Here is a 19,742-nt window from a genome sequence, read left to right as displayed (position 1 = left end):
AACTATTTCCAATGCTTTCTCTCCTTAGGAATTTGCCATTCCTTCCAACGAAACGTTTGTCTTGACAACAACAGACAGAACAGAAATAGATTCTGCCAGTGGCAACTACGGAACACACATTGTGTTCCTCCCTCACTACGACACACTGGCCCAAAGTGGCATGTATGAGTACTACGCTAGCGAGGGCCAGAAGTCTTTACGTGAGTGCCTTAGTACAGTATTTCAATCTCCAGGCCAAAAATATACAGTCCTGTTTGTATTCCTTAGCTATATTCACACTGCACTTAGCCCAGGGCAAATTTGTACCCAGTGGATGCAGTATGAAAAGGTGTATTTTTTTGCTGTAGCTAATTAAAGCCTTGTTGTCCCCCCCCAGCGTATGGCTTTGCAGAACTAATTGACATTGCACTGTCAGCGACATCACACAACACAGGAGTGAGGACAATCGACATCCGATTGGTGAGTTACTGTGTTTTGAATTTTTTGATTTTTTTTTTAACAGTTGTAAACCTCACTTTCGTTATTGTGGTCTTGAATAAAAGTGATGCATAAGGATTGAAGCGTTTTAGTAGTCCTATGAAGTTCAGAGTTCTGCACCTCAATACTGTGTCGATGGAATGGGACACAGCAGTTGTTGATTGTTTCTCATCTTTTCCCCCAGCTGTTCGACGAGTCTTTGGGGAAACCGGCAGTGGTTGTCATGGACAACGGCTGTGGAATGACCTCCAAGGAGCTTAATAACTGGGCTGTGTTCAGGCTCTCCAAATTCACCGGGGGAAACAACATGTTTTCAAGGTAGGTTTACCAAGTGTAGGGCCAGGAGTTTTTCTGATCACATGACCTGGTAATTCGATAAAAATAATGCTGCAAAAAATATTGCGGCATGTATAATGGAAACAGCAGCTATAGGAGAAATGTTCTAAAGATCAACAACATTTTTATCCGTTCGACGGGTGAAGTTATCTTGGGTAAAACTTTTATTATATAAAAAAAACAAAATGTTGTAACATTAGAAATAATTGAGGTTGAGTCATCAAAATTGAATGATCATATCCTTAAAATGTTTACTAATGAGTGTAGCAACCGTTGGGTAGATACAAAAACTATATTCTATTTAATTGGGCAACTCTGATGCCAGAACACCAGTATGCCATACAGTAATACCAGTGACGCAATGTAACACCAGTGACACAATGTAACACCAATGACAAACATAAGATTATTTCAAACAAATGTTATCACTTTATTAGTAATATGTTTCATTACAAATACTTTCAGATTTCATAAGATGGGTTCATTTTTAAATATGAACAATAAAATGAGGGTTATTGGTCGAAGATTAAGACCAAATGATGAAGCCTATTGACTAAAATGTCTTTCATAACACAACATTGTCATCCAAACATCTAAAACATGTCTACTAGAACATTAGAAACAGTAACTTTGAAAATAAACAAACTGTTTTCCTAACCACACTGATATGAACATTTTGTATGCAGTTAAACATGTTCATGGAATTTTTCCTGTATTATTCTTCACTTTTACTTCAGATATGTTTGTCTTTGCCATTATTGCCATTATTATGTTATTGTGTCGCGTCCGTATCTTTTATCTCTGAGCCATTCTCCATTGCTTTCTAGCTACTGACGGCCTCTTCACTAGTAGCCAGTTCAGATCTGCTACTTTCACACAGTCAGCTGCTGCACCAAGTACTTACAGATACTGTGGCAAATTTTAACTGATCTTTTGTTCAATGGCAGTTTCCTTACTGTGTAAGCAGCCTATGGACAAGGTATGACAGCAATCAATGCTTTGGTTTTATGCCACAAATACAAAATAATTAGCATTTTGAAACAGTCCAGGTAAACAAAAGCATGGCTTGCTGTCATACCTTGTCCATAGACTGCATACATGGTAAGGAAACCAATATGTAATTTGGGTAAACTATCCCTTTAAGTAACTCTGTATATACAGAGTACATATGTCTTCCTACAGACACATTGTCTTAATTCTGACCTTGCAGTACTGGGTTCACTGTCTGGAGTTCCTGCTCTCAATCTCTCTGTGTTTTGCCTGTCTGACCTGCCATTTCCTTCGCTCCTGTCTTTTTTCCCTTTCTTTGAGATCCTTCACTCTTTCTTTTTTGACTCTCTAAATCCTTTAAGTACGTCTGGTGTTTTTGTTTAAGGTAGGCTGCTCTGCAGTGTGGGTCAGCATCCCTGCGCTGTCTGTAGTCTTTGCTTTTCAGCAGCACCTCATTTCGCCATATCTATCAAAAGGAAAGCCATATTATGTGATTACAATATTGAAACAGTAATAAAATATAAATGTTGATGGTTTTATAAAACATTATGTTGAGAAAAAGTTTGGCTTTATCGTCATGTCACTGGTGTTACCAGCAAAACAGTAACACCAGTGACGATTACGCCAGTGACAAATCTGCAGACAAGATGGCAAATCTAAGATGCCGGCCACTGTAGCTCAAACCACCCTTCTTAAATTGTAAATAAATCACTTAAAAACTTCTTGTCAATATGGGGGCGCTGTTTTCACTTTGTAAAAATTTGTTCCCAAATTAAACTGCCTCGTACTCAATTCTTGCTCGTACAATATGCATATTATTATTACTATTGGATAGAAAACACTCTCTAGTTTCTAAAACCGTTTGAATTATATCTGTGAGTAAAACAGAACTCAAATTGCAGCTAACTTCCTGTCAGGAAGTGAGAAATCTGAAATCGGGCACTCTGTTCCAGGGTCAGTTTATTAATTTGCATGTAATCTAAGAGTCGACAAGCACTGCATACGATTTCCCCTAGATGTCAGTAAGCAGTGAGAATTGGAATGGTGTTGCTAGGCAGATCTGAGGCCATATAAAGGGTCTTGGATCGTGGGGTGCACTCTTTTCAACGTTCGTCATGGCGCAAGACAGACCTCAGGATGGCATTCTGAAAAGCTCTCGTTATAGGCCTTAGATATATCCGGCTCTGATTTTATTCGATATAGGTGTTAAAGACATCATAATGTAGTTATTTTAAACCGAGTTATATCAGTTTATATCAGTATATTTGCGATTATCGGATATTTCTTTGTGCTGCGTTATGAAGAGTTGGGCACGTCTGGGCCACATAGCTAATGTTTGCTGCTAATTCCTAAGTTGAAGACGTCAATCTACAACCGAGCAACGATGATTCTGGACAAAGGACCACTTGCACAAGATTCTGATGGAAGCTCATCAAAAAGTAAGAACTATTTATGATGTTAATTCGTTGTTCTGTTGAAAAATGTAAAACTACTATTCCGCCATTAATTTCGGTGCGGTCTCGCTTTAACGCACGCTGTATGTCGTAGTAACGTTAATTTTAAAAATCTAACACAGCGGTTGCATTAAGAACTAATGTATCTTTCATTTGCTGTCCAACCTGTATTTTTTAGTCAAGTTTATGATTAGTTATTGATTAGATTAGGTGCCTCTCCCAAGATTTCTCCCGACATTTTGTTGGCAGCTTGGCTACTATTCTCATTGTATAACCACGATTTGTGCCGCTAAATATGCACATTTTCGAACAAACAATATATGTATTGTGTAATATGATGTTATAGGACTGTCATCTGATGAAGTTTTGAGAAGGTTAGTGAAAAATGTAATATCTTTTGCTGGTTTATTCGCTATCGCTAACGTGCATGAATCAATGCTGCTGTGTGGTTGGCTATTGTAGTAAGCTAATATAATGCTAAATTGTGTTTTCGCTGTAAAACACTTAAAGAATCCGAAATATTGGCTGGATTCACAAGATCTTTGTCTTTCATTTGCTGTACGCTGTGTATTTTTCATAAATGTTTTATGATGAGTATTTAGGTAATTCACGTTGCTCTCTGTAGTTATTCTAGTTGCTTTGGTGAGAGTTGTGATGGTGGCTGCAATGTAAAACTATGATTTATACCTGAAATATGCACATTTTTCGAACAAAACATATGCTATACAATAAATATGTTATCAGACTGTCATCTGATGAAGTTGTTTCTTGGTTAGTGACTATTTATATCTTTATTTGGTCGAATTTGTGATAGCTACCTATGCAGGAAAAAATGGTGGGGAAAAAAAGTTGTGTCTTTTGCTATGGTGGTTAGCTAATAGAAATACATATTGTGTCTTCCCTGTAAAACATTTTAAAAATCAGAAATGATGGCTGGATTCACAAGATGTGTATCTTTCATTTGGTGTCTTGGACTTGTGATTTCATGAACATTTTATTATATGATATCCCTGTGGCTTTAGGCTAGGCTATGCTAGTCAGCTTTTTTGATGGGGGGGATCCCGGATCCGGGTTTGTGACTCGTTAGAGGTTTAATCATGCAATTTTATCAATAATTTTAATCCAATTTCCTTTCCCCTTACTATAAACTGTATAACATCAGTGACACATCTTAAGTCCTCGCATGAAATGACCAAGTTAATCATCAAATTGTTAACATATGAAGAGAGTGCACACTCACCATGTGCTTTTCAAAACAGTCCCGTCTCCAATAAACCTTTGAGCCAGGAAGAATTTGGCAATGATGTTGCAATTTTTTTCAAAGTGGTGTTTTTTATACATTTTAACACCAGTGACATCAAATTGAGGGACAGCTATTACTTGTAAATGATTTGGAATATTTATTTGGTATTTTAGGGGGGGAAGAGAATTAATAGAAACATGATAACACGAGGAATAAATACACAATGAGTAACGATAACTTGGCTATACACTGGGTACCAGTACAGAGTTTACATTACATTACATTTAAGTCATTTAGCAGACGCTCTTATCCAGAGCGACTTACAAATTGGTGCATTCACCTTATGATATCCAGTGGAACAACCACTTTACAATAGTGCATCTAACTCTTTTAAGGGGGGGGGGGGGTTAGAAGGATTACTTTATCCTATCCTAGGTATTCCTTAAAGAGGTGGGGTTTCAGGTGTCTCCGGAAGGTGGTGATTGACTCCGCTGACCTGGCGTCGTGAGGGAGTTTGTTCCACCATTGGGGTGCCAGAGCAGCGAACAGTTTTGACTGGGCTGAGCGGGAACTGTACTTCCTCAGAGGTAGGGAGGCGAGCAGGCCAGAGGTGGATGAACGCAGTGCCCTTGTTTGGGTGTAGGGCCTGATCAGAGCCTGAAGGTACGGAGGTGCCGTTCCCCTCACAGCTCCGTAGGCAAGCACCATGGTCTTGTAACGGATGCGAGCTTCAACTGGAAGCCAGTGGAGAGAGCGGAGGAGCGGGGTGACGTGAGAGAACTTGGGAAAGTTGAACACCAGACGGGCTGCGGCGTTCTGGATGAGTTGTAGGGGTTTAATGGCACAGGCAGGGAGCCCAGCCAACAGCGAGTTGCAGTAATCCAGACGGGAGATGACAAGTGCCTGGATTAGGACCTGCGCCGCTTCCTGCGTGAGGCAGGGTCGTACTCTGCGAATGTTGTAGAGCATGAACCTACAGGAACGGGTCACCGCCTTGATGTTAGTTGAGAACGACAGGGTGTTGTCCAGGATCACGCCAAGGTTCTTAGCACTCTGGGAGGAGGACACAATGGAGTTGTCAACCGTGATGGCGAGATCATGGAACGGGCAGTCCTTCCCCGGGAGGAAGAGCAGCTCCGTCTTGCCGAGGTTCAGCTTGAGGTGGTGATCCGTCATCCACACTGATATGTCTGCCAGACATGCAGAGATGCGATTCACCACCTGGTTATCAGAGGGGGGAAAGGAGAAGATTAATTGTGTGTCGTCTGCATAGCAATGATAGGAGAGACCATGTGAGGATATGACAGAGCCAAGTGACTTGGTGTATAGCGAGAATAGGAGAGGGCCTAGAACAGAGCCCTGGGGGACACCAGTGGTGAGAGCACGTGGTGCGGAGACAGATTCTCGCCACGCCACCTGGTAGGAGCGACCTGTCAGGTAGGACGCAATCCAAGCGTGGGCCGCGCCGGAGATGCCCAGCTCGGAGAGGGTGGAGAGGAGGATCTGATGGTTCACAGTATCAAAGGCAGCCGATAGGTCTAGAAGGATGAGAGCAGAGGAGAGAGAGTTAGCTTTAGCAGTGCGGAGCGCCTCCGTGACACAGAGAAGAGCAGTCTCAGTTGAATGACTAGTCTTGAAACCTGACTGATTTGGATCAAGAAGGTCATTCTGAGAGAGATAGCAGGAGAGCTGGCCAAGGACGGCACGTTCAAGAGTTTTGGAGAGAAAAGAAAGAAGGGATACTGGTCTGTAGTTGTTGACATCGGAGGGATCGAGTGTAGGTTTTTTCAGAAGGGGTGCAACTCTCGCTCTCTTGAAGACGGAAGGGACGTAGCCAGCGGTCAAGGATGAGTTGATGAGCGAGGTGAGGTAAGGGAGAAGGTCTCCGGAAATGGTCTGGAGAAGAGAGGAGGGGATAGGGTCAAGCGGGCAGGTTGTTGGGCGGCCGGCCGTCACAAGACGCGAGATTTCATCTGGAGAGAGAGGGGAGAAAGAGGTCAAAGCACAGGGTAGGGCAGTGTGAGCAGAACCAGCGGTGTCGTTTGACTTAGCAAACGAGGATCGGATGTCGTCGACCTTCTTTTCAAAATGGTTGACGAAGTCATCAGCAGAGAGGGAGGAGGGGGGAGGAGGGGGAGGAGGATTCAGGAGGGAGGAGAAGGTGGCAAAGAGCTTCCTAGGGTTAGAGGCAGATGCTTGGAATTTAGAGTGGTAGAAATTGGCTTTAGCAGCAGAGACAGAAGAGGAGAATGTAGAGAGGAGGGAGTGAAAGGATGCCAGGTCCGCAGGGAGGCGAGTTTTCCTCCATTTCCGCTCGGCTGCCCGGAGCCCTGTTCTGTGAGCTCGCAATGAGTCGTCGAGCCACGGAGCAGGAGGGGAGGACCGAGCCGGCCTGGAGGATAGGGGACATAGAGAGTCAAAGGATGCAGAAAGGGAGGAGAGGAGGGTTGAGGAGGCAGAATCAGGAGATAGGTTGGAGAAGGTTTGAGCAGAGGGAAGAGATGATAGGATGGAAGAGGAGAGAGTAGCGGGGGAGAGAGAGCGAAGGTTGGGACGGCGCGATACCATCCGAGTAGGGGCAGTGTGGGAAGTGTTGGATGAGAGCGAGAGGGAAAAGGATACAAGGTAGTGGTCGGAGACTTGGAGGGGAGTTGCAATGAGATTAGTGGAAGAACAGCATCTAGTAAAGATGAGGTCAAGCGTATTGCCTGCCTTGTGAGTAGGGGGGGAAGGTGAGAGGGTGAGGTCAAAAGAGGAGAGGAGTGGAAAGAAGGAGGCAGAGAGGAATGAGTCAAAGGTAGACGTGGGGAGGTTAAAGTCACCCAGGACTGTGAGAGGTGAGCCATCCTCAGGAAAGGAACTTATCAGGGCGTCAAGCTCATTGATGAACTCTCCAAGGGAACCTGGAGGGCGATAAATGATAAGGATGTTAAGCTTGAAAGGGCTGGTAACTGTGACAGCATGGAATTCAAAGGAGGCGATAGACAGATGGGTCAGGGGAGAAAGAGAGAATGTCCACTTGGGAGAGATGAGGATCCCAGTGCCACCACCCCGCTGACCAGAAGCTCTCGGGGTGTGCGAGAACACGTGGGCAGACGAGGAGAGAGCAGTAGGAGTAGCAGTGTTATCAGTGGTAATCCATGTTTCCGTCAGTGCCAAGAAGTCGAGGGACTGGAGGGAAGCATAGGCTGAGATGAACTCTGCCTTGTTGGCCGCAGATCGGCAGTTCCAGAGGCTGCCTGAGACCTGGAACTCCACGTGGGTCGTGCGCGCTGGGACCACCAGGTTAGAGTAGCAGCGGCCACGCGGTGTGAAGCGTTTGTATGGTCTGTGCAGAGAGGAGAGAACAGGGATAGACAGACACATAGTTGACAGGCTACAGAAGAGGCTACGCTAATGCAAAGGAGATTGGAATGACAAGTGGACTACACGTCTCGAATGTTCAGAAAGTTAAGCTTACGTTGCAAAAAATCTTATTGACTAAAATGATATAGTACTGCTGGCTGGTGAAATAGGCTAGCTAGCAGTGGCTGCGTTGTTGACTTTGTTTGAAAGTGTAGCTGGCTAGGTAACCTCTAACTGGCTAGGTAACCTTGACAATTACTCTAGACTACACAATTATCTTGGATACAAAGACGGCTATGTAGCCAGCTAAGATCAAACAAATCAAACTGTTGTACTGTAATGAAATGAAATGTAATACTACCTGTAATACTACCTGTGGAGCAAAGCGGAATGCAACTACTCGCTCCAAACCAAACCGGAAGTGCGTATCGTAGAGGGAGAGGCAATAGAAATGTTGTTTCTTGTATTATTGTCTTTTGTGTCTTTAGAGGACTGCTTCACCTTAATGTCCCCTTTCCCTTTTCTTCTGTCCTTATTTTGTCCCACTTTGTCCCTTCTTTGTCCCTTCTTCTCTTCTGCCAACTAGACACTCCTTGTTAGCTAGCTAGCTTCTTTCAGGAATGTCCCTAGCAACTGCCTAGCAACAGGTAAACAACTTAGCTAGCTAAGAAAACGGTATAATTTTATGAAAAAATTTTACTTTTTCAAAAGCCTTTCTTCTTTGTTTGCTGCTTGTTTGGTCTCCTATTCAGTTTGCAGTTTTCTTTTGATTTTTTTTCGATGTACTTTACTCTAAAAAAACATTTAAATTTCAATATTTGTAGGAGCTCATCTTTTCAGCTGCTGCTGCTTAATTTGGATACATAGAGAGCTGTATGTGCAGGGGTATGAGGTAGATATGTACATATAGGTAGGGATACAGTTACTAGGCAACAGGATAGAAAAACAGTAAGAGCAGCGTAGGTGATGTGCAAAAAGGTTCAATGCACATTGTCCGGGTAGCTGTTGGTTAACTATTTAGCAGTCTTATTTATGGCTTGGGGTCCTGTTGGTTCCAGACGTTGTGCATCGGTACCGCTTGCCGTGTGGTAGCAGAGAGAAGTCTATGACTTGGGTGGCTGGAGTCTTTGACAATTGTTAGGGCCTTCCTCTGACATCGCCTGGTATCGAGGTTCTGGATGGCAGGGAGCTCGGCCCCAGTGATGTACTGGGCCGTACGCACTACCCTCTGTAGCGCCTTGTAGTCGGATACCAAGCAGTTGCCATACCAAGCTGTGCACTCTTTACAACTGTTGGTGTGTGTGGACCATAATCATTTCTTAGTGGTGTGGACACCCAAGGAACTTGAAGCGCTCGACCTGCTCTGCTACAGCCCTGTCGATGTGGATAGGGGTGTGCTCGGCACTCCGTTTTCTGTAATCCACGATCAACTCCTTAGTCTTGCTGACATTGAGGGAGAGGTTGTTGTCCTGGCACCACACTGCCAGGTCTGACCTCCCTGAAGGCTGTGCAGGGCATGTGATTTCATCACGTAACTATAACGCTCCACTCCGCTATTTAATTCTAAGTGCTTACTGCTTGCTAAAAGAATGTTAGACCTGAAAAATTAAAATCTTTGCAGGACTCAAATTGTTTTGACTTTGAAGAATGGCTGAATTGCTTCGCCTTGCTTTTCTGGCTGGCTGGTTGCAAGTTTCATGAAACACATTTTTTTTTTAAACATTTGTATCTAGGCTACAGGAGAGCAAGTTTAAACCATGGCACAGACCATGGCGATACGTTGGCACATGAGAATTATTAGAATATGGCAAATATGAATCAATTCTTACATTCTATGCATGCTGGCTTTTGCGGGCTACATGAGACATTAAACAGATGTGGGAGGGCATAGGCTACAGACTGTCCCAATTGTATTAATGCACAATTTGCCTAAATAGATCATGTGAACACTACAACAACTTCATTTTTCTTCGACACTAGTTTATTTTTATGTGGGACGTCATTATGTCCAGCTGTTATTGTTGACACAAGATAGTTCAATGGAAACACACCATAGCGGGCAATTGTTGCATCGATTTTTCTATGCAAACTTTCTAAATGTTGACAAAACATCGCTGGACAAGTTAATGGAAACGTAGCTAGTGACTCACAGTAAATGTAAATTGCAGTGGACTTTCCAAAGAATTAAATACGGGGATAAACTAGATTTTTTTGTTGTTGCCGCATTTCCTATAGCTATCGTCACAGTCATGATCCATTTTGTCTTACTAGTGATCATGCTAGGTATGTTCGCCCTGATCCAGTCCCTCGTAGTCTCAACAGTGATATGTCATATTTTGGTGTAGAAGGGAAACAAGCAATGTTCTACATTGTACAGTCAACCCGGGTAAGTGTTTAATTCTTGGCCATATTCCCCTAATGGACTGTGAAGCACGATGTGCCTTGATATGTCTTTGTTAAAGATTATCACCAAACCAGCGAGCTCCCCAGATGTCCATGAATTCGTCATTTCAAACGAAGAGTTTGAGAGGAAGGAGCGGAACAATGAGAATATTTACAGTGGTTTCATCAGAAACAGGAAGGAAAGGGCTTACCCACAGATCACCCAAAATGTTGACTTATGTAATCAACAAAACTAAGGTTATCTCAATCCATCCATTCTTTGAAATATAAACCTGTCTGTGTTAGGTCCAACTGCTGTACTTCTATCCTTCCCACAGCGACCATCTTCTATGTAATGACATCCATGTTAACTCTTCCCCCATGCAGATGGGTGACTCGTCCCACGTGAGAGATGACAAGGAGTGCTTTCTCCACGGGCTGATTGCCGAGGGGGTGGGAAAGGAGAGCTTCACAGCCGTGGTGGTGACAGGGCTCCAGCCTGAACACATCACCTTCCTCAAGCAGGACTTCCACCTGTGGACCAGAGAAGTGGCGTGAGTCAGCTCAGAGTAGGGTGAAGTTGCTTCTAGCTGCTGATCTTGGCTCAATTTAGCATTTTCCTCCAATGGTTAAGGTTAGTATTATGGTAGGCGAATCTGATTCTAGATCTGTACCTAGGGTGAGAACCCCGGAATGAGTAATCACCCTACACTGCCTGATCCCATATACCCTAACCCTCCAATCTGATTGAATTGTTGTCCTCTTAAGTTGTTCTTTTAAATTTCTACATCTTCATTGGTTTCAATCTGCTTTGTTTCAGCCACTTGTAGCACTATTACATTCACGGCCTAAATGGGAACGACATGAAAGCCTCCTACCATAACTCTGATTGTGTCTCCAACATTGACATTCAGGTGAGACGATCAGTTGCACAAAAGTGACAATTTTGATCAAGTAGCCATGTAATCAGTGCCTAAAATTAACACCTGCCAAATGCGGGTAGATTTTGGCATTGGCGGGTAAAATGTATTTTTGCCCAGTCACGTTGGCGGGCGATTAGGGCTTCAGAGTGTGAGAAGTTTCACTCGTATTTGTGAATAAAATATAGTCAAGTATGATCACATTTATAGCAACATAAATTCTGCAGTAGCTATTTTCAACGATTTTAGATGCGCAGGCATAAAATCTGGTCTAATTTACTTGAAATTAAAGTGATACCTTTGTATGACTTTGTCCCTGTTTCTTGGCAATTTACAATATTTTATGTTACTTTTCAATGTTTGAGTTTCAACTGTTAGGGAAGGGAAGACAACGTGGCTAGTTGTCAAGCCTCGTTCACATTACATATAACCACTCTGTTACGTTGCGCCGGATGTCATGTATTTCAATAGAGCCATCCACAACGGAGTGAAAAGGTAACACCCCGTTGCCGTTGAAGGCTCCGTGGCGAGACGGACACAGCATACTTTTACATTTTTCAAACTTTGCGTCTTCAGTCCAGACAGAATCCGTCAAAGAACAGGAAGTTATCAAAACAGAGAAGAAGAAGAAAATGTGGTTTTCGGTGATGGCTTTATGGCATAGCTAGAAACTTGTAAACGATTACCCATTCCTATAATTGAGTACTATTTTAATACTAATGTTAAATAATACACATTGGCTCTTAAGCCAATTATATTATGACCTAGTGACCTGCTTTTTATATTATATGAACAAAAAAAGATTCAATTTTATTTGGAATGGCTAGCCAGACAAAATTCAAAGGGCCTATATATATAATGAATATGAATTCGGAGGGCAGAAATGATTAAATATTAAAGCATTAGACCTCTCACTAAAGGCATCAGTCATACAAAAGTTATACTTAAATCCAAAATGGTTCTCTAGTAAATTGGTAGGAATGTCTCACCACATGTTCAAGAATGGCATTTTTTCCCTTTATTCAGATTACAACTGCTCATCTCCAAAATATCGTAATTTTTTTAACAAGTCTTAGAAAGTTGGTTGCAATTTCAGTTTAATCCACCAGAAAAGACAGAACATATTAAATAATAATATAACTGTATGAACTTGTAAGTCGCTCTGGATAAGAGCGTCTGCTAAATGACTTAAATGTAAATGTAATGTAAATGTATGAATTGATTAAAAAAAAGGTATCATCTTTCTAAATGATATCATAAATAGGACTGGTGGAGTTATGTCAGGCATGCAGCTAACACAGACATATGGAAATGTCTGCTCTACCCAACATTACAACCAACTAATTGCAGCATTACCACAAAAATGGAAGAGGCAAGTAGAAGGCGGGAAAAGTAAGGAACTTGTCTGTCGGCCCTGCATTAAAGACCATAAATGGTTAAAGAAAATTGTGATAAATAAAAACATATACCAATTTCATTTAAAGGACCAAAAAATTGCTAAATAGTTGGGAAGAGATTTTCGATGTACCCATTCCATGGCACATGGTTTTTGAATTAACACACAAAACAACGCCGGATTCAAAACGTCAAATTTTTTTAGTTTAATTAATATACAAAATTCTTGCAACTAATAGAATGTATCCCCCATATTTATTTATATATAATCTTCCCAGCTCTGTAGATTTTGCTGTGAGCAGGCAAAGTCATTAGATCATTTATTTTGGTACTGTACATATGTAGCTCGTTTTTGGTCACAGGTCCAGGAATGGCTGAAGAATTGCAACATTTGCCTAGAACTAACGCTGCAGATAGCAATACTGGGTGATTTGAACATTCATAGTCAATCAATCAATAATATAATAATTATTTTAGCTAAACATTTTATCTTTCATTTACAATCTGTAGAAGCTATGACAATAGAAAGGTTCAGTACTTTTGTGAAGCATCACAGCACAGTTGAAAAATAAATTGGCAAATAGAAATCCAAAATGGATGGTGTTAAGAGATAGATGGGAGGGGTTGAATAGAGCTGAAGGGTGGGACTAATAACAAGAACCAATGTAAAACTTACGGGGTCTGTAAAATGTATATAGGTTCAGAAATGTTGTGAAATAGCACAGTTACAAATAGAATAGACATCAGAAATAGAGGAAGGACTAAAAACAAACAAAATATAACTATTGTAAAATAGATTGTGTCTGTAAAATGTGTATAATATGTATAAACTGAAGGTAGAAGCCTAAGTGTTATTTGTTGTTTTTGATAATTGTTAGGTGGAGGTCACTAGCTACAATGGTATCTTTAGCCTAGCTTTTAGCTAGCTAGCTGCTCTGCAGTGCAAGCTAGCTTGACTTAAAATAAAGAGAAAGTATTTTGGTTAAATATCTTGGGTCACAAAAAATTTAATTAAACAGTTATTGTTTTAGAAACATTACAAAGCATGCTCATCTGTTTTTTGTGTGTTTTGTTGGTGTAATTTTTCGTAACAAAAATATTTTGCCTGGGAAAAAATCTGAGTGACTGGTAGATTTTTTTTAAATGTACTTGCCACACTGCCTGGTTGACCAAAAAGTACATTTTAGGCCCTGCATGTAATTATGTGTTAATTTATTTTATGGTACTCCAGACAAGTGCTACAGACAATAGTCATCCGAGAGCATCTATACAGTCTTTGAAGATGCCTATTTTCTAACTCTAGTCTTTTGTGATATTATTGATCCTCATCTCTTTATCTGCCGTTTTAGATCTCTACTGAAGAAGTTCCCCAAGATCCCTCGCATGGTGAACCTCCGAGAGATCGACAACGACATGCAGACACTCTACATCAACGCACCAGCTGACACATTTGAGTTCAGGGTCTACGCAGACGCTGATGGAACAGTGGAGGGGGTCCTGAGGTACTACCCCTTCCTCTATGACAGGGAAACCTACCCTGAAGACCCCAGTGCCATACCAGGTAATCTAATTTGCATCCCAAATGGTACCCTATTCCCTACATAGACACGTGTGTTTGGACACATTGGTCACGGTCAAGTTTTTAAATCACAGTAGGCCATGTAATATCATGTAAGTGTCATAACCTAGAGTACTGAGTATAAATGATATGATGTAGCATCTGAAATGTATGTTTTATTGTAAAGCTCTTGTAATCTCATCTTTGATTTCATTCTGTTCCCTCTTTCATTTTCACCAGCTGCGGAAGAGGATGATGAGGACCAAAACCAGGCCAGGGGAAAGAGGCCCATATTTGAGTGTTTCTGGAATGGACATCTCATCCCATACACAACTGTATCCGTGTAAAGAATTCCAAAAACACTTTCAATAATGCATTTTTCTTCAGTAATGTATTCCCTTCTTGTTTTCTTAAAGTAACGTTTGAATTTTCTGTGTCCGTCGTGTGTCAGGTTTGACTGGTGCTAAGAATGAGACCTGCTTCACCCGCATCGTGAATGGCCAGGTAGCTTCCCTGTGTCTGTGATGTTTATGGTCTGTCACAAGCGAACCCCATTCCTCTTGGGTGGAAGAAAATATTAAAGCAAATTTTAGCCTCCCAGCTGGGACACTTAGACTCTTATTAGACAGTTGTGTGATGTTAACAGTTGATGAATTACCACCATGATGTGGAATAAAAATGACTGTTATTGATGCATGTCATTTTCCCTCCCAGGAACAAAGAGTTAAAATCCAGAAGGAGTTTCACCAGTGGCTGAAGACCTGCCACAAAAAGTGGGACAAGCAAGTGACGTTCAGAGGCTTCAAGAGCACCATCACACGAACGGATGTGGCCACCAAGAAGATGCAATCTCCCTGGGCTACCTTCTCCTCCATCGAGTGGGACGGTAAAACGTACAAAGCCAGGCCAAAACGTGAGCATCCTCTCTTCCTCTTACTTAGACGGTAATTTGTCTTTCTATGATTCCTCGCATCCTCTCTGAGGCTCCTTCTCTACCACATTGGAGGATAAAGTTCAGACCTTCTTCTCTGTTTTGAGAAGGAGATGAGGATGCAAGAAAACGAGGAAAGATTGATTGAAAAAGGGCAACAGAACTGTTTGGTCGCTGTGTTTGAAGTGTTAATAAACATCCTGTTTTAAGCATCTCTATGTTTTTAATATGCACATTTTTGTTACTAGCTAATGATGCAATGTTTGTCATAATGTCTGACTCTCTGGTGGTTAAACAGTGTTGTTCTCCCTGTGTAGGGAACCTAAACAAGTTGGGGATGTATACCCTGCAACTGAACACAGTACTCAACGAGAGCAACGCTACTGTCTGGGCTGGGAAACAGCTGCCCAACCATACACTGGACTCTCCATCACTGGTAACCAATGTTCCCTGTAAACTGTGTGCTCGGCCTCGAAGCTCCTGAAGCAGTCCCGTGCAGAAGAAATACCAGCCTCTGCAGATAGGCATGAGATTGAACTTCACAAAAATGTATCTTTCCTGGCTTTAAACAGATTGAATCAATGCAGCAAACCCAATCTAACTTCAAGACTGAGTTGGTGATTTTGTTGAGCCTGAGGAGTGCATCTGAGTAGCCTTTTTCTATTTCACAGCCCAAACGTTTTTTCCACCAAGAGCGGTCGGAGACTAGCCTAGATGCGCATTTGAGATCGCAGAGCCGGTATGCACGTTTGTTGATTTTCTTTGCTGGTTAGTGCGTTACTCCCCTGGTTATAGCGAATTTTGGTCAGCAATGGGGGAGTGATTTGCTTCCTTACAAGAGCACAAAACGTGTACATATCTAACTGTCTTTGAAAGTGAGTCAGTAAAATAGATTTTTTGTCTTAAAGGGGCAGTGTGATATTTTGAGACTGAAAATGCAAATAAGCCAATTGGCAGAGGGTAGCATACATTTTTGTACGAATCTCTGAATGGTAGTAATAATAACCATTTTTATTTTGTAAAGTAGTTTCTTGCATCATAACCCAATGAAATTTTCAGACCTATTTGGCCAATTGTGTTATAGATCATTGCTTATTTTTATATAGTGATTTGATCTTGAGTAAAACATCAGTGACAAGCCATGCATGATGTTGTTGTTTTTTTAATTATCATTGAATGTATGCCTACATTGAACACCACATATTGGCTATTGTAGTCAACAGCTATATTTTTAACTTTATTTTCATCTTTATTTAACTAGTCCAAACCCTCCCCTAACCCAGACGAAGCTGGGCCAATTGTGCACTGCCCTATGGGACTCCCGATCACGGCCAGTTGTGATACAGCCCGGGATCAAACCAGGGTCTGTAGTGACACCTCTAGCACTGAGATGCAGTGCCTAAGACCGCTGCGCCACTCGGGAGCCCACAAATATCCATGTGAAAATATATATCTACTGTATGTGGAAATAATATGGCATTTGCCCCATTGGTTTTGTTAGGCCTACATCATGGTCAAAAAGCCACAATAGCCTATTGGCTGCTGTCTGAAACTAATTTAAAGCCCAGTGCATTCAAAAACATGATTTCCTGTGTTTAATATATATTTCCACACTGAGGTTGGAACCAGGCAAATTCTGATAATGCCCTTTTTTAGTGTAAGTGCTGTTGAAAAAGATTGCTTGACATTTCAGCTTGTTTTGTTGGGAGGAAATTTTGGCCTTCCATGGTAACATCACCATGCAGTGAATTGATAACAGATCATATTCAGTTTTCCCCTCCCCACTCATGCCATTCCAACAATCCTAGCAAAATTGCTCTTTGCTAAGAAGCTATTTTTGAACTCGGAGTAAGGTACTTAATTGTTACCCAGAAATGATTTGATATGGAGATGAAAATGCTCGAGTTCAACCTTTTTTAAAAGTGGGTGCAGGAATGCTCGCAAAATTATATCGTTTCTGCTCACAACCTGAAATGAGCTCGGTGCCGGAAAAAATCAGAGGAAACATTGCCGGTAACCATCTTTGTGAAGTCAGACTGAAATACATGAAACGCTTTGGCCCTCTCCGGTAACAATCAGATTGATCGCCTAAAGACCCATCTCTTTTCTCCCTCTCTCGCTGTCTCTCCTCTCCCAGAGGGCAGTGCAGATAGGTTTTGTGGTGGGTATTGTGAACACACCTCTCTATGTGGGGGTGCCTTTTAAAATCCCACTGGAGCTGGTGGATGAATACGGTCACCCTGCTTGTCCTCCCCCCAACCTCAAGCCCTTTCTGGAATGCAGGTAGGTTACACACAAAAATAGTTTAAATGGTTACTAGGGTTGGGTGGTATCCAGATGTTCATAGTCATGCTGTTTCTGTACCATACCGTTTTGGCGAACATGCACACAAAGGGTGCTTTTTTTATGCACTAAACTATTTAGGCAACAGGGATCTTGACCCAGGAGGGGATTGAATGTCTCTGCTGCGACCAAGAAGCTTGATCTTGACATCTAGCCGGAAGAAATCGGTTATCTCTTCCCTGCAGGGCTCAGCCCGAGTCTCAGGTTATTCATGGTGCCAGACCATTTCAGCCCCTCGTTGTTTAGCTGGTGGTTGTTACTGTGTTTCAGTTCCCTGGAATTGAGTTATGAGGGGGTGGCCACTAGTGGGACCACTTTCACCATCCAGGGCGTCAGAGCCAGGGGTGCAGTGCACAAACTACCAGAGCAAGGTCAGAGACGCTGGTTTCCAAGGCTGCAGGGCTCTCACTTTAACTCTGTCCAGATGAACCGCAACGAGACAGACAACTGAAAGCTCTCTCAAATTACGTCCTCGGCTAATGTTGGGTAATATCGTCTCGGCAGACGCACGACATGAAAGTGGTCCTGCCTGGCCTCAAACAGGACTTGCAGACTCTGAAGATCAGCCTTCTCCCTGGTGAAGTGTTTGATTTACATCGAAGAAGTCACAAAGTTAAATTAAGTTTTATACTCTTATGTCCACCTGTGTATTCAGAGGAAAACACATGTTTACTTGGTAAACCATGAATTTACCTTTTTGCTTAAAAAAAATACAAATAAAAAATATATATATATTAAATAATAACTACCACATTGCTGTACTGCTGCTCTGCTATAATAAGAAAAATCCTATTTAATGGGGGTTGTGGGTACAGTAGATCCTGATAAGGGATTTTAAGTAAATGATTCCCCTGGTGTTGCTGATGCTGTCCAGCTGTGGCTGGCGGGCTATTTAGGGTGACATGGGATAGAAAAAAACATCAGCCAGCGTTTAGGCCTCATAAAAACATGTGTAGCTTAAACAGTGTTTTACAAGCAGCACTGTATATATTGTGTACATGTGAAGGACATTCCATAGTAGTGTGTCAGATGAATGTGAATGTTTTACAAGTAACCCAGATTCACTCAAAGTGAAACAAGAGAATCCAATCACTGTGGAGAATGGAACCTCTGTTTGCTTTGATGTGGAGGTCCATGACGAAGCAGGAAACGTCACAGTTCAACCCAAACTGATTGTCCGCTGCCAGGTAAGATCATACTACACCCTGCCTCCGGAGGTAGGAATAGCCAAGTCTTCCAAAGCAGAAGAATTACATATATAATGCACTTTATATCCCCATCACGAACTTGGCAACTTGGCTTCTTCCAGTTCATATTTTTCCCAAATCTGAAGTTCAATCCAGTGTTCTGTCTTTGGTGTTCTATGCTCATACATTTGAATGCTTTTACTGAATTCCAAAAGTGTAAAACACATTTTGATTCCTCTAAAAGCACTAAATAGGCAGTCTGCCCAAACACCATTTCAACCCAACAGGGTTGAGCAAGAGGGTGTGTCAATTGTCCCAGAGTATGTGCATTTTAGGGCCACTGTCCATTCACCGTGTTACCAGGGTCGTATTTATTAGTGATTTGCAACGGGAAACGAAATGCAGGGTTTTTTTCTGGCGCAAAATGGAGCTTGAGGCCCTCTTGTTGGCCGCAGTGACAAAATTTAGCTGTTTTTTAAAGCAGATATCCTGCAAGTCTGCACATCTTGCCATGGGGCTGAGAACTGTCTGAGTGACTAAAACAATATCAATGGGGGCCCAATGCCATGACCAAAATACTCCTGTATGCATCGCGTTTTTAATGTTTTTAATTCTCCCTGACTGCCTAGCATTTATTTTGGTGATTTTCTAGTTCTCAAATGTAATCTTATTTAAAAATATATAGGTCCATTATCTTTTCTTTTCTATTATGTTTCTTCTTTTCTTTGTTTTAGTCTTAAGTAAAACTTTTTTCCTGTTTGAACATAGGCGGCCTGAAAACACTTAGTGAAGTACTTTTCTATGCAGAAAACACCCTTAAACAAGTGTTTATTGGACAAGTGAAGGTAGTCCATACCCTATTTGATTGGTTTCGTTCCTAGTGAATACTAGTTATTTGGGGGGGGGGGGGGGGTCGCAATATTATTTTGGATGATATTATATCGATACTTTGACTCCAAGTAGAGATTTGTTTAAAAATATATATATAGAGATTTTTATATATCTACACACAATACCCCATAGTGGCAAAGCGAAATCAGGTTTAGAAATGTTTGCAATTGTATAAAAAATAAAACAAATACCTTATTTACATAAGCATTCAGACCCTTTGCTATATGACTTTCCATTGATCATCCTTGAGATGTTTCTACAACTTGGAGTCCACCTGTGGTAAATTCAAT

The 19,742-nt window shown here is 41.7% G+C and overlaps 1 pseudogene; it reads left to right on the top strand.

The window, feature by feature from the left end:
- Nucleotides 1-19,742, top strand: part of LOC139582345 (structural maintenance of chromosomes flexible hinge domain-containing protein 1-like) — a 59,360-nt pseudogene that overhangs the window by 16,657 nt on the left and 22,961 nt on the right.

The sequence above is a fragment of the Salvelinus alpinus genome, chromosome 8 (genome assembly GCF_045679555.1).
Source record: "Salvelinus alpinus chromosome 8, SLU_Salpinus.1, whole genome shotgun sequence".
Classification (NCBI taxonomy): Eukaryota; Metazoa; Chordata; class Actinopteri; order Salmoniformes; family Salmonidae; genus Salvelinus; species Salvelinus alpinus.
The sequence above is the reverse complement of the archived record's forward strand: the minus strand, read 5'-3'. Positions and strand labels throughout refer to the sequence as shown.